We start from the raw sequence: 17,252 nt of genomic DNA on the forward strand, positions 1-17,252 counted from the left end.
GAAACTTAAAAATGTGTGCTACTTATAAATGTATCAGGGATAGAGAAAGAGAAATGCTTCCTGCTCATGGCAGTGAGAAGACACCTTAATGGATTTATAAAATAAGTTTGCAGATAGTAGTTAGAGTTTTCTAAGAATAATGAGGCACCTATCTTCCTGGTTGAAGAGACTTCTACTTAGAAACATCAGAGAAAATTAGATGAGTTTTGTAAGATGTTCTGGTTTTCAGTTTAGATGTGAAACAAACCCAGCTTGGAAATTTCAAACTGATGAATAAAGTAGAGACAGTCATATAATCATGTTGAAAGACTATTCTTTTCTTTAAAAAAGAACTTGATAATTTTTTAAGACAAATGTGCCAACTAAATTTCTAGTAATCTTTACATCAGGGGTCTCTTCTTATGGAAATGCCAAGGCTGAGATAATTTTAGTTAAGATGAGGCAGGGAGTCAAGAATATAAAAACCCAAGTCTCAACTCAAAGGAGTTACTTAGAAGAGAGGAAAAGGATAAGGCATTGATCATTCACTCTTAGCAAGAAACACCTTGCTTGGAATCTGAAAGGACAGAATGAATACTTGGCCTCCCTTCACAGATTGGAAAAGGGCTGATAGGCAGGTAGGATGGGGCCTAGAGACCAAGAACACCTGAATTGTTTTTCTTTACCTGATCCAAACCTTCAGGTCTATCTCTAAGTGTCCTACCCACCTATTTGTGGGCAGGTTCTTGATGTCATATTTGTGCGTGCTATAAAGATCAATGAAGAAAAGTTATTTTATAGTTCAAATACCCTTCTATATTGTTGCTAGGGTAATCAGGTTGATACGTTCTTTAGAGACTCATTTAATACAATTATGTCTTCTAAAAAGTCCTTTGCTCTTAAAGGCTGATTGAACCATACTTTGTGTTATTATAGGAAGGCATCTTTTCCTGATAGAAGTGGTAATTATTTATCTAGCTAAGCAATCTTGTTGATTGAATATAGCTAAATGTTTGGCATTTAGGCTAAGAAATACCTTTAGGCTTTATTGGTATGTAAATAAATTGAAGGTGAACATTAGTTTTACCACTTTTGTTGGCTGAAGCTACATGTTAATTTTTGAGTTGAAATATAATTAGTGATTTCTTTCTGAAAATTAAAATTTTTGAAGAAATAAATCATGCTCTTTAGGTTCTCATCACTGTATTTTCATAAACAATATTAATTTTAAATGATACACATGGAACCAGCACCCATGATAGTAAGGTAGTAAATGTTTAAAACCGTTTGTGCATAAGCTGACTCAAAGGATAATTAGATGATTATAATGGTACTTGCTTTGAGATAGCTAATTAAAAAAATCTATTGCTCCCAAGTCTAATTATTTGAGTAATGATAACATATTAGCAGCCATGAAACTTCAGTTACAGCCAACCCCATTGAAGAAAAGAAAAATAAATACGTTAACATTGTCTACAAAGACCCAAAGGATGGCACCAGACCAATCTTTGCATTTTCTACTCTGTATTCTATGCCCAGCCTCCCAGACGTGTGGGTGCTCTAAACCACCTCCACAAGTATCATTCATCTGATTTCACTCTATTTGTTTTCATTTATTTTATAACTCTTCCTTTGGCACCAGGGAGATAGTTTTCTCACTTTCCTCTACCCTTTGTAAGCCTCAAAAGAAGGCTTTTGTAATTAGACTTCACAGCTTTAACAAACATTTCATAACCTGCCAGTAAAAATGTCAGTTCTCTGGGCCAGGGCATAATTAAATGAATAAGTATCAATGTGGTAATTCAGCCACAGAATAAAATAATTTAAAGGGGTTATTAATTAGGGATCTGCTTTGATTTTGGAATTCTAATCAATAGTGAGCTATGCTATGGACAAAATCTTTCTTGCTTTCACCATTCCCATTATTTGGACTGTTAAAAATATTAAATAAAACCACATTGGTGAAAATTTTACTTTATTGTTCTTTTCCTGAATGATTAACCACCTAAGAGAATGTTGTTAAAATATCAAAAAATTGGATATGATCAAAAGGAATGTTTTGCTGTGAGCCTTTAAAACCGAGCTGAGTGAGTCAAGGAATATATCAAACTTTGTAATGGACTCCGTTTGAGGCCATTACTTCCTGACTGAAGACTGAAAAAAGAGCAAGAATTGAATGTTGGGAATGTTGGAGGCTAATAATAATTTGTTTGGTGGGGGACCCTCTGAGCTGAGAGCAGTAGGAGGAGGAAAGATGTGTGAAGTGTTGGGTACTGTTGGGATGAGGTATGGTAAGGATAGGTAACAAGTAAGGGTGGCTCTTGGAATAGCAAAGAATGAAAAATTAATTTTGAGAACAAACCAAAAGGCTGATGGAGTCAATCTTTTGAAATAGGAAGGATCTTTTGTTAGAAATTAGTTGATTATATATTTTTAAAGATCTCTTTGTAGTCTGGGAATGACAAGGTGAGCAGTGACATAGAACTCAGCATAATAATGAGCAACAGTAATTGACCCAGGCAACCCAATTCCTTTTTTTTTTTTTTAAGATTTTATTTATTTATTTGAGAGAGAGAGTTAGATCATCAAATAGATTTCCTTGAATATCTTAAAAATATTTTTTGTGAAAATTACTTTTATTCAGAAACATTGGAAGAGTGATAAATGGCAATTGCTGGTCTTTTATCTGCCTACTGGAAATTTTTACTTGATGTGCCCATCCAGAGCCTAAGAACAACCCCTCAGGAAAAGTTAAGTCTCCCCTGATGAGGCTTATTGTTCTGTTCTGTTCTTTGTCATTGTTCTCTTGCTAGAAAGATGAGAATAAACTTCTAAGGCTGTGCTCCCACTTAAAAAATCTGAAGATCAGAGTCACTGATTAGGCTACTATAGTCCAAAAAGAGCATAAGCATAGATCCTACCTTTACTGTGGTACCTTTACCGGAAAATTGCCTAGCAAGTCTGGACATACGTAGCTGAGAGTGGAAAGCTAAGGGGGACTTAACTTGCATGAAGGGATATTAAAAGAATCATGTTTTTGTTTGTTTCCTCTGGATGGGTAGAGAGGAAAAAGGCTTAAGTTAAAGCAAGCAGGATCTAGTGTACTAAGACAGATGTAATGAAAAACCTCTGGGCTTTACTAATAGTGAGATCTGAAGGAGTTTATATATATATTTTTTAAATCACAATTGTTCAAGAATAAGACAGTATATGAGGTAGTTTGAAAGCAGTCTAGTGTATCATTAGGAAAACAGATTTGGTGTCATTGGGCTGTCATTGTAGATTAAGACTGCGTATTGTAGCGTGTTTTAATTGTTGTGTGCGCTTGTGTTTGGAGCTGTACCGGCAGTTCTCTGCTTAGAGTGACTGCCCTTCTAGACGATGCAGAAAGGCTGCCAGCCAGTTTTAGCCGTGTTATTATGTAATGGCACTTAATGCAAGCAGGGCACAAATGAACTCACCCCAGCTAGTCTGATTCCTGATGTAAATCAAATAAGGCCCCCTTGTCAACAACCTCAGCTTGTTCCCATGGGCCGCTCTGTGGAACTCTGTATAGAATTAGATTCAGCTCCAGAGCAGTGGCAGCTAAGAGAGAACAGAGTGGGAGCAAAATGACCTGGGCCACAGTTCTTGACTTGAATTTCTTTTTTTTTTTAAAGTATATAAAGCTCCTGGTATTTAGTTGTTGTTGTTGTTATTTATTGTAATTTAATGTTATTCATTGTGTACTGAAATGGTTAGTTTGTAAATGTCACTTATGAAATCGAAGTGGTAAAGATGGAAGGAGGGAGAAAAATATGTATTTGGTTAGCTATAATGTCCTATGACATTCAGGGGGACTTGTTTCCTCGAAGAGCTGGTCAGTTGCCTCTGCGAGTCCCCATAGAGAAGTTCTAAAAGTGGTGATGACAATGCCTTTGAAATAAATATAGCCTGTCCAGCAAAAATACTTTGAAGGGCTGCGCTCATTTGATGTCTGATGCTTGATGTATTTATGAAAAAGAACTCAGTCTTAGTACTGTATAGTCATGCCTTACATCCCAGTGTACCCTTAAGAAAAAAATAAAAACACACCTTCTAGCAACAATGTTCAAGTAGTGACTCTACCAATAATACCATTTTTAGATAAGAAAGAAACACTTGATTATGTCAGTTTTGTACCTTTGGCATTAGTCAGTTTCGGGTCCAAGCTTTAAAGTGTTTTTGTTTTGTTTTGTTTTTTGTTTTTTTGACATTAAGAAGAAATATAATAAGAGAGACCAAAGCAAGGAAAATTTGGTGTGATTGAGGATTGGTTCACCCATGAAGCTTTTACATGTCACCAAACAGCAGGCTGTACATGGCAGCACAGACACTGAGGACCCATACTGTTGATCCAGGGAGATTTGCTTAGGGAAATGAGAGTGGTACAATAAACTCTTTTAAAAATTACAGCCATTGTCTGGAAGAGCCATCGGGGATCACTGTTAGACCCAGAATCTCCTCTGAAGCCCTCTGTCCTTGCATACTCATGTTAAACACATAGCACTTAATATTTTATATCATGATTGTTTTTATTGTCTTTTTCCCTGTCAAATAGGACTTCTTTAAAGATAAGACCCTTGCTTTCATCTTTTTTTGCTTTTCCTGCCTTGTACTGTGCCTGTCACAGAGAGGTATACAGAATACTTCTGTCTAGTAAATGTCCCACTCTCAGAATCTCCCTGCAAGAACCCTAAATCTGTCCTTGAGGTTTTTTCCTGTTTGTTTGATTTACCTTTTCCTTCTTTTTGTTTCTATAAAAATAAGTCAGGTGTACTTGGTAAAGAGCACGTAACATAGAGATTATTATTACTTTTAGACATCTCAGAACTATGTGATTTATAGAGATCTCAGAACTATGTGATTGATAGTCTATAAAATGGTTAATTAAACATGCTGTTTTGGGCGCCTGGGTGGCTCAGTTGGTTAAGCGACTGCCTTCGGCTCAGGTCATGATCCTGCAGTCCCTGGATCGAGTCCCGCATCGGGCTCCCTGCTCAGCGAGGAGCCTGCTTCTCCCTCTAACCCTCCCCCCTCTCATGTACTCTCTCTCTCAAATAAATAAATAAATCTTTAAAAAAAAAACAACATGCTGTTTTATTTCTTCAGATTCTTTTAGCTTTAGGCCTTTGGTAGGGATTATAATCTCATAATTTCATTTCTTTGAGAAAATTGCATCAGTTTATATCATTCTGATTAAATGATTTTGTTTTTTTCCTGGAGGGATTCTGGCAGTTGACTCTGTAAGACTGGGGTTTGAATAAGTTCTTACCCTGTGATATTGGGTACGGCCGTTAACGTCTCTGAGCCTCAGTTTATCTTTAAAATGGGAGTAGCAAAATATACCCCACAGGCTGTTGTAAAGACTAAGCGACTTATTATACGAAAGTGTTCGGTGTGATACCTACATGTAGGTGGTGGTCAAGAAACTGTGGGTTTTTAAAAATAATTTGTTCTTTGTTAATCTAAATAGCAAAGTATAGTATTAAACAATTTTCACTGGAAAAGAGAGCTTTTAGATCCTTGAAATATTATCAGATATAGCTACTTTATGTGCTAATACACATAATAAATAGCATTACTGAGTACATAGTATGCATGGCAAATTGTACAGAATATTTTAATCAGATTTTTTTCATGTGTGTTTTAATGCAGAGAGTTTATTATAAACTAAAATGAGATTTTTGTTTTGTGCCTTGAAGTTCAAATTGTAATTTATTTAAACAGAAGGGGATTGTAAATTGCATTTTAAAGGTAGATGCCTCTCATGAGACATTTGCATCAGTGCACACTGTGGACTCTGGAAAGTATTTTCAGAGCTACTAGCAGCAGGATTTGTCTCAGTCATTGAAAAATTCTTGGACAGGGGGTGCTGGGTGGCTCAGTCGTTAAGCGTCTGCCTTCGGCTCAGGTCATGGTCCCAGGGTCCAGGGATCAAGCCCCACATCGGGCTCCCTACTCGGCAGGAAGCCTGCTTCTCCCTCTCCCACTCCCCCTGCTTGTGTTCCCTCTCTCGCTGTGCCTCTGTCAAATAAATAAATAAAATCTTAAAAAAAAAAAGAAAAGAAAAATTCTTGGATAGGACATAATAATTTCTCATCCACTAGAGAAAGGATATTATTTTAGAATAATATTCTAAAATGCAGATCTTGTAAAAGGTGATAGATAACTATTTTAAAGTGAGATTTGTTTCCTTTCTGAGTATAGATTAGGATGGATAGACTTTAAGAGCATGACTGATCAGTGAGTCTGGTCTATTCAGCAGTTCCATAGTGTGTAGATTCTTTGTATTAATAAAGTAACTATTTTAAACTTATTCCTAGCAAAGCTCTTAGACGGGTAACCAGTGTAATGTAATTCCAAGACAAAAAAAATTGTTTCCAAGAGAAGTTTTAAATTTCAGTGATTTTTTCAACCAATTGGGAGCTATTTTGGGGGGATTACATTACTCTGCTACTGAACATACTGCATGATATCCTGAAGATCCTTTTAGTTTTTATGGTTCTTTGTATCAGACCCATGCCCCTCCCTCCAGAAAATGGAAAAGAGGAAGCCAGAGATACATTGTTTTACATGTTTGACAGTGACAGAGCAGAGCAAGTAGCATTGAAATCTCATTTCTTGGTTTCTTTGCTCCTTCAGTTTTAATTACAAACAAAACAAAACAAAACAAAACACTGACTTCTGAAAATGTAATGTAATCCTATCCTATTCTTTCCCAAACATTATTGCTTATTTTCTTTAATATATTTTGCCCTTCACTGACCATCTTATTTAAAGTAACATCGTCCCCAACATTCCCTATCTTACTGGCCTTCTTTATTTTGCTTTATAGTGCTACTATCATCTGACTTACTATATATTTTTCTTGTTTGCTTATTGTCTGTTTCCTCTATTAGAGTAACAACTCTGCAAAAGCACTAATGTATATCTGTTTTGCTTACTGCTGTATCCCATTTCCAAGAATAATGCCTGACATAGAAAAAAGAAAAAAAAAAAAAAAAAAAAAAAAAAAAAAAAAAAAACCAGAACAACACAAAACTGATGCCTTGCTTATTAATGATTGAGTTCTTTTTACAGAAACATTTGTTTCATGGCTCAGTTCATCTTAAATGAAGTATCCCTTTAAAATTAGCCATTTCCTTTTCCTGATATCTGTATCTGAATATATATTTCTAGTTTGGGAACTTTTAATTTTTACTTCTGATTTTCTAGATAGCAAATGGCCTTTTTGTAAGGGTCTAGATTACTTTCCCATGATTATCAGTGTTTGTAGTTTGGGGCAGGAGACTACCTCTCAAGTCATCTCTACTTAGTCTCCCAATATGGTGGGCACCTATGGATTTCTTTGTCTCTTGCTTGCTTGTTTCTACCCACCATTTTCCAAGAATTTTAGGTGGCCAGCTGTCTACAAATCCCCAGCATCCCATGCACACTCATCTCTGTTTCTACTCTACTAATCAATCAGTATTGGGTCAACTAGAGTTCATTGAGTAAAATCGCTTATTATCTCTTTATCCCATTCCTAAAGAGAAGTAGTCCATTTCCCCAAACTCCCTTCCTGCTCAGGTAATGTTTTCCTTTGATGCTATTTTTTAGCACTGTTTCAACCAGTCTCTGTGAAGAGTCAATTCTACATATCCTCTTTACTGTCGATCATTAGAGCACAGCAACCTAGAACAAAGTAGAAGCACTTGAATCGCTGCCTGGGTTCATGAGTGAAGCTAACTGTGAGGACACTCATCTTTGCCCCTTTGGGTATATTTGGAGTAGAATCAGTTTAAATGATAGGCTTCCATGGGAGAAAGGAAGACACTTCTCTGACAATGAATTCTACATGACAGGAAGCTATGAGTGTATGACAAGTGCAGTTATTTTTGATTCTTGAAACTTGTTGTCAGAGAATTATTAGTAAGGTAGACTTAGGGGCCAGCACTCCAGTTAATAGTTTCCTTTTCTAGACAAATTTAAGTTCCATTAGTGGATTTTAATTGCACTGATGTTTTCTGCCAAGAGTGGGGATTGTGGAAATTAATAACCTGATATTAAAAGAGAAATAAAGCCTTCACTGGACTTCTGATTGTTTCTCAATTCTTCTTATCTTAGGAGTGATGTATTTATTACAACATTTGAAATATGTCTAGTCAAGTAAAGAAGCTACTTCTTGAAAGATGTGCTTTGAGATTTGTATCTAGTTTTTCACATGGTTTGGGTAGAGTGTAATTCTCCAGAAAATGCATAAAGATTGCATTCCTGAAATTGAGGCAATTGCCTGTGGATTTGATATGATAAATGTCGGTTGGGGACAACACACTGATTTTCATTATAGAGCTGTAGGATGTAGGCATGCTCTGCATATCCATTTAAAGAAGAGTTGTGTTTAAAAGATGTCTTTGGGCCCTCCAAAAGTATGTGTGTGATGCAAGATTTTTCATATGACTTTCTTTTTTTTTTTTTTTTTTAAAGATTTTATTTATTTGAGAGAGAATGAATGAGAGCACAGGAGCAGGGTCAGGGGGAGGGGTGAGGGAGAATCAGACTCCCTGCTGAGCAGGGAGCCCGATGCAAGACTCCATCCCAGGACCCTGGGATCATGACCTAAACTGAAGACAGACACTTAACTGACTGAGCCACCCAGGCACCCCTCATATGACTTTCTTAGAAGAATAGATAAGAATTCTCCCCAAATACCTGAACAAGCTAAGATGAGAATCACTATTGTATGAATAGGATCTGAATTTGCCTTTGTGGAAGACTTAATCTAAAAATATTTTGTACCTCTGAAACAAATAATACAATATATGTTAAAAAAAAAAAAAAAAGAAGAAAGCAGGAGGGGAAGAATGAAGGGGGGGAAATCGGAGGGGAAGATGAACCATGAGAGACGATGGACTCTGAAAAACAAACTGAGGGTTCTAGAGGGGAGGGGGGTGGGAGGATGGGTTAGCCAGGTGATGGGTATTAAGGAGGGCACGTACTGAATGGAGCACTGGGTGTTATACGCAAACAATGAATCATGGAACACTACATCAAAAACTAATGGTGTAATGTATGGTGATTAACATAACAATAAAAAATTTAAAAAAATAAAAAAATAAAAATATACTGGTAAAAATTTCCTTGTTTTTTTTTTTTTCTTACCATAATACTATATTTTTGTTGAGATTGTTGTTGAATAAAGTAGGAATTAAAATGTTAATTGGTGCAGTGGTACTAAATTTGATTAGCCATCGTGTGTGGGTTCTTCTTATTGTTTAACAGCCTTTGTATCTTTAATCTGTTTGGTGAACTCCTAGTGATCTTTCATGTTCCACATGAAGCAGCACTTCCAACTCTGTGAGACAGGGTTGGTCGCTCTTCCTCACTGGTCCCATTACGTAATGCTCTGCAGTATCTATTCTAGATACAGATATCTGTCATAGCCGTATCACAACAGATGATACATGTTTATATATCTGTTTCTTCCTTTTCTCTAGAAGATAGTGAGTTTTTCATGGGCAGAAATAATGCCTGCTTTACTTCTTTAATATCAGCTCCTTAGATAGGACTGAGTTTATAATGGGTTCTTGAGTTGGGAAAGCAAACAAACCTAATTGCCTGTATCTGCCTTTAGTTCATTTGTAATAATCCCTGCTGTTCGGCTTGGATTCTACTTTGATGGTGTAAATAAAGCCAGTATATCTGACAATTTTATATGGATGTGCTAGGTATAATAAAAGGAATGATTAAAGATCCACCGAGTTAAATTAAACAGTGTTACACTCTCTACTATACCAATAAGTCAATGTAAAAGGATTTTATTATACTTTATTCTGAAAAGGCAATATCATGAGTCCTGTTTTATTAATATCTAAATATGTTATGTACCTTGATATAACCATTGATTGGTTTTGAGAGGTTTTGTATGATGGAAAGGATATAGGAGGAATCAGATTAGAAAGAGATTTTAATCTTCTGTACTTTTCCCTGTGATTTTGTAAACTTGCATCCCATACACGCCAGTAAAAATATCTCTGTACCTTTATTAAAACTTCAATATCTTCGGGGCGCCTGGGTGGCTCAGTCGGTTAAGCGGCTGCCTTCGGCTCAGGTCATGATCCCAGGGTTCTGGGATCGAGTCCCGCATCGGGCTCCCTGCTCTGCGGGGAGCCTGCTTCTCCCTCTCCCTCTGCCTGCTTCTCTGCCTACTTGTGTTCTCTCTCTATCTCTCTGTCAAATAAATAAATAAAATCTTTAAAAAAAAAAAAAACAACTTCAATATCTTCATTTATATTTAGAGTGGTAGCAACATAAAGTTGAAACCTGAGAGTTGTGAAAGATATAAAGTCATGTTTTAATAGAGAAACTAAATTGCTCCTTCAAAGAGCCTATAAAACTCAAAAGCATTCATTATAAATGTAATAAAAACTTATGAGTCCCATATTTTAAAACTACACCCTGTTTCCTGAAGGGACTGGATCATTTAGAGGTAAACCAGTGACACTTTATGTCTAGCAACATACTTTATGTGGGATAAGATATCTACTGAAATGAAGTTGGTGGTTTTAACATGATCCCTAATGGATATCCATTCATGTTATAAGATTGGAATTTTTATTTTAGCAGAGGTTGCAGCTTCTGATGATAATGCACCCCCATCAGGTTAATAACAATAGTAAATTAATTACTTCTCTAAGTTCCTTCAAGAAACAGAACAATCATGAATAATAAAGCTTATGCTTCTACTAATTGGTGTGTCACATTATTCTATCATTCTGTAAACTTCTTACTGAAGTCAAATTATATAGATTAACATTGTTGCAGGATAATAACTTTCTGGTGATTACCATTAGCCTTTTTTTCCCCTTTCAGATACAGTAATATTTTTAGTGTGTTAAAGGAGAATCATTCCCTTTTAGTCTCTGACTGCTTTTCAGCACTTTTAACTTCCACACATTTCATATTTGATTCTATTTTACATATTCCATGCACCTATTTTCATATTATTTTAATTGATTGTGGTTGTATTGATGATAGTGGTTTTAAAGTACAAAAGGAAATATGGTAAAATGATAGGTAGGTTGGCCATTTACTTTTAGTTTTAGAATCAAACAGCTTTAAATAGAGGTTCTTTGATGTTCAAATGAGAGAATTGGGGGGTGGTTCACTTGGTTAAGTGTCTGACTCTTGATTTTGGCTCAGGTGGTGATCTCAGGGTCCTGGGATCGAGCCTCATGTTGGGCTCTGTGCTCAGCACAGAGTCTGCTTGAGATTCTCTCTCCCTCTCCCTCCATCCCTCCCCACTGTGTGCTCTCTCTCTCTGTCTAAAATAAACAAACAAATAAACAAAATCTTTAAAAAGTGAGAGAATCGAAGTATTTGAATTAATATACATTTGTCATATTGATTTATTTAAAAAATAAGGCAAGATTTCTGGAAATGGTGGCAGTGTAAAAATGTATTTATTCTAATTCATTTCTTGAAACACACTCCACATATAAGTAAATGCAAAATAATGGAAAAAATGGGCAAAAATTATATCACCAACAAAACTGGGGAACAATTATAATTTCAAGACACAGTGACTAACATATTTGTCACATTCAGTGGAATTTGGACCACATTGAGGGAGGACATGGAGAGCTAAAACATACTTTTCCAGATCTCTGCCAGTTTGTACATACCTTTGGAAAAGCATACAACTATAAGACCAGGAACATAAGGTCTTACTGTGAATGGGTTCCAGTAACAGATGAAGACCGGGGTGAGGGGGAGAGGAGGCTATTATGATGTAGCATTCGCAAAAGTATCAAAAGAAAGATGAAGTTACAGGAGTTAATGATGGAGGAAAAATACATTGATTGTAGGGGAAGTAGTAAGAATAAAGGCAGAAATCTACAATGCATATTTAGGGAATACTTGTCGATTCCAGTCTGGTTCCTGCATGAGCCACAGGCTTAAGTGGAAGCATCACTGCTTCCTAATGAGCTATGGTTAACCAGAGTGTCCCAGCACTGTCACTTTGAGTTTGTTATGTCAGTTAAGCCACACAGTAACCCTATGAGATAGTAACTACTTGTACAGGTTAGGAAAACAAGACTCAGAGACAACTTGCCTGAAGTTACTCTGTCATTGAGTGGTTGAGCCTGGGATACGAACCCAGACTTTTCTGACCCATGTCCTCACTCACTGTATTACATGATTCTGTGGGTGGGTCTGGAGCTGTATTTAGAGGAATCCTCATGTCAGGCCAAACCTTCAGCCAGTTTATGAAGAGTAGAGAAAACATTATTTTCTCCTCCTTCTTCCCCTTCTCCCTTTCCTCCTCCATCTCCCTGTCCTCCTCCTCCTCTTTTTTCAAAATGAGTAAAAAGAAGGCTTTGTTTATTCTCCTGTTAGTAATTGCATTCTTGTGTTCTGGAGGACAAGAAAAGAATACTTGCCTCAAAATGCTTTGGAATTATTGGAGAAAATTTTAATTATAACCTAAGTATCCCTATTGTTGACTTTTCCACATAATCTCCATTATTCTGTGCAATGTCATCTGTCTACCGATTTCAAAATTATATTCAATCAGCATTTTTTCGTTTTTGTTGGTTACTTTTGTTACTGTGAGGCAGATATTTGCCTCTAAATCCCTACTAATGTGTGACAGTTCCAAAGTATGAAGAACCTTTTAATTTGAAAAGCAATGGCTTTATGTCCAGGAAATTTTCAGGGAAGAAAACTACTTTAGACTTTTGAGACTGCAATTTCAGCATTAGAATTGGGCCAATTTATCATTTGACAGAATGTAATGGTACTGAGTAAAGCTCTAGTTCTGGTGGGTTTTTAAACATGATTATTTCCCCCATCCTTCCATCTGATCCCTCCTTTAAGGTTTGTTGGAATTGGTTCTCGTATTTCATTTTTAACTGACAATGTATTCCACCTCGGTCTGTTGAAGCCCAATTCTACATTATGTTTATTTTTGTTTACCTTTTTAAAGATGTATGAAGATTTCTTTGTCAGATAATTAGCTATATTGCTCTGAGAATTATTTTCTTATAATACTTGGTTTATTTACAAAGTAACTGATTGGCTTATTGGATCTTCTTGACAGTTGCTGTATTTATTTCTTCAACATTTTCAGTATTTTTAGGCCTTAGGTCATGTAAAATAATATATCATTATTTCAAGAAGTCTGTGTGAAATCTGGAAACTTAAGGAAGTTTAGGACAGCTCTGTAATAGTAAAAATCTGGAACTAACCCATAGGAATAAAATAAATTGTGAAATATCACTTCAGTGAAATACTACACAGCTATGAAAACCAGTAAGTGAGTTTTTTATGTACCACCAGAGATATCTAAGATACATGATTGAGTCAAAAAAGTAAAATTTAAAATACAAATAGTATGAGTGTATTTATGTATAGACAGAGCTATGTAGATACGTGAGTAACAAACATATATATGGGGAATTTTTTTTTTTTTAAATTTCCAAGGAACCATTAACAATAGTTAATTCTGGGGAAAGAAACTAGGAAAAATGAGAAGGATTTGTATTTTCATATATTCATCTTCTATTTCTGTATACTGCTTTGATTTTTCTTTCTTTTTTTTTTCTTTTTTCTTTCTCTCTCCCTCTCTGTCTCTCTTTATTTTTCAATGAGCAGGTATTGCTTTTAAAAACCAAAAAGCTTTTTTTTTTTTTTAAAGTACCCATTTACTTAGAAAACAAGAATATGAGACTTCTTTTGGTATCCTCCATAACCTTTCTTGAATGAAAATTCATTGTCTTCTAATGTTTACAATGATTGTAAGAAAGCTGTAGGGAAAAGTGCCACATTGTTTTAGTTTAAAACTTCTAGTGCCCAATGGGTCATTTTATTGAACTTTTCCCCCCTAGTTTGATTTTATGGTTTGATTCTGAAAAAGAAGAGCAGAGCAATGCCGTCTCTTGTTGGTGCTATGTAAAAGGTTACTACTGCAACGCATTTTGCTCTTTTGAGTGAACAATGTAAACATTTACTCATTCTGGAAGATTAATTATCTTGACTGTTTAGTTTTTGTACTGCCATAATTGAACATTGTTTAAAAAATTAAATTGGATTGCACAGTGCAGCATTTTATTCATATTGCCAAAGTAAATTTATAGATTTGGAGAGAACTCAGATAAACTGCTCTGAGTATGTTGCCTTTATTTTATGTTTTTCTGATAATTTCTAAACATTAAATCCATAATGTTCTGGGAGGAATATGGATTTTGAAATCATATATACTTGTGAAAAAGTTCTCATTGAATAATTAAATGAAAATAAATGCGATAACGTGTAAAGCGTCCCGAAGAAGGACTTGGTCACATGATAGACCTTCAGAAAACTATTTTTATGTGTCTATTTTTAAAAATAAAAATACCTTCATACTAAAATTCTTACGCAATTAAAAAAAAAACCTAGTATAGTAATTGGTGAAGTGATGCAATTGCAATTTTACACTGAATTTTGACTCCTGACTTTGAATATATTGATTCTTTACTCTGGATATAGGAGGCACTAGTGTTGTCTCTCATTCTCCAGCCTGTCTCATTTTTATTCCTTGCAACTGGATGCTTTTGTGAAATTAGTCTTCAGAAGCAACTGATAATGTCAGTCCCGTGTGTAATGAGATCATAGAAACTGGCATCACTTGAAGCAGAACTGATAAGTTTAAAAAAAAAAAATTGTTTCTAGCCTCTCATTCCATCTTCCAGAGATACTAATGGGATTTAGGTTTCCACTGACCTTATTACTTTAAATTAGAGTAAATGGTGTTAATCCAAATATTTAATAAAATCTTTGTAATTCTATGTAAGTGTAAATGGAAGCCAAAACTCTATTACTTGGGTGTATCTTTCCTATACTTTGCAATGTAAGTTTTAAGTAATGTCTATTACACCTTTAGAAACTAACATATTAAATAGCATACCAAACCTTGGCAGTTTTGTGTTATTTTAAAATATTTATTCTTTTTCAGTAATTCACTAAAATGCATTATTCAAACATTGTTATACCTATAAAAGATATAAATATTTCTGCTGAGGGAATAGAACCTCTGAAAATAAGTGAAAAATGTTTCATTGCAATTTTTTGGATAACCTAAGTGTATAGCAAAGTAAACTATTTGGTGTCTGCATGCTAGATGTAATTACAGAAGCTGATACTGACTGGAGCTAGGGAGATATGTTTTGTGTAAGTGGTTTTGTAATTTGTAATATAAGGTTTGAAATACTGCCAGATGTGCCTACCTCACAGAGTTGGTGAGAATAATTTATAAAAGAAATTTTATAAAGGAAATACCAAATGTTTCAGGTATTACCTTTTATTTAGAAACAAATACTGATTAATATTTTTATTAGCTGCAAATGGATTTATTGAGTAGTGAAGAAATAAGTACTATTCATTTGCAAACATTTATTGAGACTTGCTGTGTACCAGACATTGTGCCGGGTAGTGGGTATGCTGATAAAAAAGATGGTGGAGCTCATAGCTATTAAAAGGGAGAGAGCACTAAAAACAAACAATTATGATACATAGTAAGAAATATTATAAACAGATGTGGGGTTACGAAGGGGAGATTGATTCTGCTGGGGATCTCAGGAATCCTTCCCAGAGGCTGTGCCTGAAGCAGGATAAGTAAGAGCGTTAACAGAGCAGAACAGTAATGGTTATCACAGGTAGACTGGAATTAGGTAAATGTTTATTCCAATATCGAAAGAATACTAAATGTGGAAGGGGAACTGAGCTCATTAAATGTTTACTGGACAGCTATAAGGAACAAGTCCCTGTGTTAGCCCCCGAGGGGCTACAAAGCTGGAAAGGTCAGGTGCCTGCTCCTGAGGCACTCACAGTCCTGCCTGCATGCGCACGGAGAGCTGTGTGCAAGGCAGGTGTCTAGGAAAGGTACTGTGGGAACTTAATGCCACCCATCCAGACCACAGTGTGACTGCTAAATCCCAAAGAGACAGCTGGGACTTTGTAAGTAAGTTAGCTTCTTGAGTACTGAGTTAAAAATGGATTGACATGAAAGAAGAGAGAAATTTTAAGAAATCAATAATAGTTTAAAATCACATATGTGACATGGCCTTGAAATTCACAGACAATGAATGGGTAAAATACAGTTTTGTTTTTTTTTTTTTTAAAGATTTTATTTATTTGCGAGAGAGAGAATGAGAGACAGAGAGCATGAGAGGGAGGAGGGTCAGAGGGAGAAGCAGACTCCCTGCTGAGCAGGGAACCCGATGTGGGACTCGATCCCGGGACTCCAGGATCATGACCTGAGCCGAAGGCAGTCGCTTAACCAACTGAGCCACCCAGGCGCCCGTAAAATACAGTTTAAATCATGGCAAGCAGACCCGTAGTGTGGTCAAAGTAAGTGCTATCAAGTAAAATAATAGGTACAAACAAGTTACGTCAAAAGGGATCTAAATTACCCTCTTCTAAAAATGCCCCTGGCTAACCCATCTGGAATCTCTTAACGAGGTTTACCGATCCATCTATTTACTAGGAGATTCCCTATTGATCTCTAAGTCATTGCTCACTCAGATGAGGAGGCTTTTACCAACCTAGCCCCAACAGTCTCTAGTCAAGATCTCTGGGTATTAAGGACTCTCCATGCACAGGACCATATTAGCACCCCTCCACTTTTTAATCTGAAATAATCACTCCTGGAATTATAAAACCTGGGTGAAGTAAGAACTACCTTTTCCTTTTAAAAAGCTGGGGATGGGTGCTCAATGTTTTACCGTTTTTAAGAGCATTTCTAGGTTTTTCGTTACAAATCTTTACCACCCCTTTTTCACACTGGACATAAATTCTCCCAGTTTTATTTTGACTGTACCTTTGGATTTGTTTATCCACTCAGTCATTCTTACCTTACTCACCCCTGGGATGGGAGAAAGGCATTTGAATTCACTTGGAAGAGCAAAGCTTCCACCTGTGCTCTTCTATCTCTTTCTGCTTCCTATCAACTTTCTTCTGTATTTTATCTTTTTTCCTCCATAGCCCTCAAATAAGCTAAATCATTCAGGGGGAAAAAAAAAGAAAAGAAGGGCGGGGGAGGAACTCCCTCACACCAGTTTCCCCTCAAATTTTTCCATTTTCTTTTCTCTTCCATCTTTAAATGGTTGTTTTTACTCAATGTGTCTATTTATGCATTTCCTATTAACACTCCATGCACTGAAGCCTGGCTTCTGCCCAAACCTTCCATTCTACTGCTCACTGAGGTTGCCATGGACTTCAGATTGCCAAACTCA

General features: G+C 36.0%; 1 protein-coding gene across 2 annotated transcripts in view; it reads left to right on the top strand.

The window, feature by feature from the left end:
* Window positions 1-17,252, top strand: part of IMMP2L (inner mitochondrial membrane peptidase subunit 2) — an 877,737-nt gene that overhangs the window by 333,897 nt on the left and 526,588 nt on the right. The gene's annotated exons all lie outside the window — the stretch shown is intronic.

Source organism: Phoca vitulina, unplaced genomic scaffold, assembly GCF_004348235.1.
Source record: "Phoca vitulina isolate PV1807 unplaced genomic scaffold, GSC_HSeal_1.0 scaffold4, whole genome shotgun sequence".
NCBI lineage: Eukaryota > Metazoa > Chordata > Mammalia > Carnivora > Phocidae > Phoca > Phoca vitulina.